Below are 3,160 nucleotides of genomic sequence, written 5' to 3'. Positions count from 1 at the left end.
ATAAAGGTTTCTCTAAACTGCGTTAAACTTTTCTCTGTTCAGGTAATTTGTCTACCTTTAGCTTTTATTCTTTTTTTTTTTTTTTTTGAGATGGAGCCTTGCTCTGTCACCCAAGCTGGAGTGCAGTGGCGCGATCTCGGCTCACTGCAAGCTCCGCCTCCTGGGTTCACGCCATTCTCCTGCCTCAGCCTCTCCGAGTAGCTGGGACTACAGGTCCCCGCCACTACGCCCGGCTAATTTTTTTTTTTTATTTTTAGTAGAGACGGGGTTTCACCATGGTCACAATCTCCTGACCTCATGATCCGCCCGCCCCGGCCTCCCAAAGTGCTGGGATTACAGGCTTGAGCCACCGCGCCCGGCCTCTTTAGCTTTTATTCTACACATTTTCTTTAAAAACCCAAGAACAGAAACAGAAGATGAAATACATATGCTGGGCCCTTAACCTAATGCTGGGAATTATTAAATTCTTAGTACCAAATCTCAGTGTGTTATGAGGATTAAATCACATAATGTATTATTTATATTAGTTCTCTGCAACATACTCTTGAGCACATAGTACCTGCTTAAACATTGCGTTAGTACATGTGTATATGTTGTTTTCCAAATGTAGACTTATTCAGGCACTGCTACCTTTTATTGCCTCTGTAAATTTTAAAGAACCAGCAAACAATTTAATGCTTTAGGATGGAGATTAGTTGTCTTCATTTGTGCCAGAAGTATTTGTGTTGTGACAAGAGTGCCGAGTGTAAGGGACTCTGTGCTATGCCTGCTTTCTCTAACTAATGGTAATAATGAGCCCAAGGGGAGCATCATCAGGATAGACAGGGGACTTCTTTAAAACACACATTCATGGCCGGGCGTGGTGGCTCACGACTGTAATCCCATATGGGAGGCCGAGGTGGGCGGATCACGAGGTCAGGAGATCAAGACCATCCTGGCTAACACGGTGAAACCCCATCTCTACTAAAAATAGAAAAAGAATTAGCCGGGCATGGTGGCAGGCCCCTTTAGTCCTAGCTACTTGGGAGGCTGAGGCAGGAGAATGGCATGAACCCGGGAGGCGGAGGTTGCAGTGAGCCGAGATCATGCCACTGCACTCCAGCCTGGGTGACAGAGCGAGACTCTGTCTCAAAAACAAAACAAAACAAAAACATTCATGTACCCTTTGAAAACCTGCAGAATCACATTACATAAAGAGGGACTAAAATTACTGAGTGGTTTATAAGCTCGTTAAAGCTTGAGAGGCAATGCTTAGCCAAGTGGCTATAAACCCAGGGTTCTATTAGTTTGGTGCAAAAGTTATTACATTTTCTGCCATTGTAATTAATGTGGATTACTTAGATGTGGTTACTCAAACTACATTGCCAATTCACAGAAATATCTTTGCTCGTGCCCTTTCCATGGATTCTTTTTATTGTTGGACACATCCATGTTATTTTAATTAAGAGCCTCATGTGATTCTAAGGTGAGGCCAGAATCACTTATGAGGGGTTGAAGATACACTCATGAGAGTTCAGTTTCACCTGTTTACTACAGGGTGATTATAGGGCCTGTTCTGTTTGGGTTTGGTATGGACAGGGCCGTGTGGCCCATATTTTTATTACTGTAGCAGAGATTGTTGGTGTCTGTAGCAGGGGAGGGCACCTGAAGAGAGGAAAGGAGAAACTTTTATTTCCTCTTCATGGGGAAACTCATTGTTCCTGAATTTTTCATTTTTTTTTGAATTTTATATATTCTTTTATTTTTCCGTGATTACAAACACAACTGAATATCAAATGCACAAAGAAAGAATTATACGGGGAAAAAAAAATCAGATACATTCATATATATATCACCTTTTGAAGGCTATTTCCATCCAGAATAACCTTGATTTGCCAGGGCCAATAGAAAGAAGTCACAAAATTGCCTTTAGTCAAATTTGTGTGTTTGCTTTCTTCTGTAATTCCAATACCTCCACCATCAACGACTTGAGATAGCTGCCAAGGTGTTATATAACCAGTGCCAGTGTCTTCATTCATTCTATAACGAAGGCTGTCACTTCACACCTGGAAGGTTGCACAGCAGCCAGGCAGAGGCGCTCCTCACTTCCCAGACCAGGTGGCGGCCGGGCAGAGGCGCTCCTCACTTCCCAGACGGGGTGGCCGGGCAGAGGCGCTCCTCACTTCGCAGACTGGGCGGCGGCCGGGCTGAGGCGCTCCTCACATCCGAGACGGGGCGGCCAGGCAGAGGCGCTCCTCACTTCCTAGACGGGGTGGCCGGGCAGAGGCGCTCCTCACTTCCCAGACTGGGCTGCTGGGCGGAGGCGCTCCTAACTTCCCAGATGGGGCGGCCGGGCAGAGGCGCTCCCCACATCCCAGACGGGGCGGCCGGGCAGAGGCGCTCCTCACTTCCTAGATGGGGTGGCGGCCGGGCAGAGGCTGTAATCTTAGCACTTTGGGAGGCCAAGGCAGGCGGCTGGGAGGTGGAGGTTGTAGGGAGCCGAGATCACGCCACTGCACTTCAGCCTGGGCAACTTTGAGCATTGAGTGAGCGAGACTCCGTCTGTAATCCCAGCACTTTGGGAGGCCGAGGCGGGCAGATCACTCGAGGTCAGGAGCTGGAGACCAGCCTGGCCAACACAGCAAAACCCCGTCTCCACCAAAAATACAAAAATCAGCCAGGTGCGGTGGTGTGCGCCTGCAATCCCAGGTATTCAGCAGGCCGAGGCAGGAGAATCACGGGAGCCCGAGGCAGGGATGTTGCAGTGAGCCGAGATTATGCCGGTGCACTCCAGCCTGGGCAACAGAGGGAGACCGTCTCAACAAAAAAAGAAAGAAGGGAAGGGAGGGAGGGAGGAAGGGAGGGAGGGAGCGAGCGAGCGAGCAAGCAAGCAAGGAAGCTTTTCATGTTATAAAGGACAGAAATGGGTGGACTTTTTCAGCGGGTCTTGGTACTTCTGCCTGTGGGTGTGGTGGTAGCAGGTAAAGAGGTGGTGCTGACACCTTTAAAGGCATTTTCTCGAGATGCAGGTGTAATTTGTCCAGAGAATCTCAACTGAAAAGGAATTCCAGAGAAGGAGTAGATAGGGAAAAAAAAAGTCTTTTTTTTTTTTTTTTTTTTTTTAGCTAAACACACCTCAGATCAAGAACTGCATCCACTCTGCCTCGTGGATTTCCATGCA

The sequence above is a fragment of the Nomascus leucogenys genome, chromosome 10 (assembly GCF_006542625.1).
Source record: "Nomascus leucogenys isolate Asia chromosome 10, Asia_NLE_v1, whole genome shotgun sequence".
NCBI lineage: Eukaryota > Metazoa > Chordata > Mammalia > Primates > Hylobatidae > Nomascus > Nomascus leucogenys.
The sequence above is the reverse complement of the archived record's forward strand: the minus strand, read 5'-3'. Positions refer to the sequence as shown.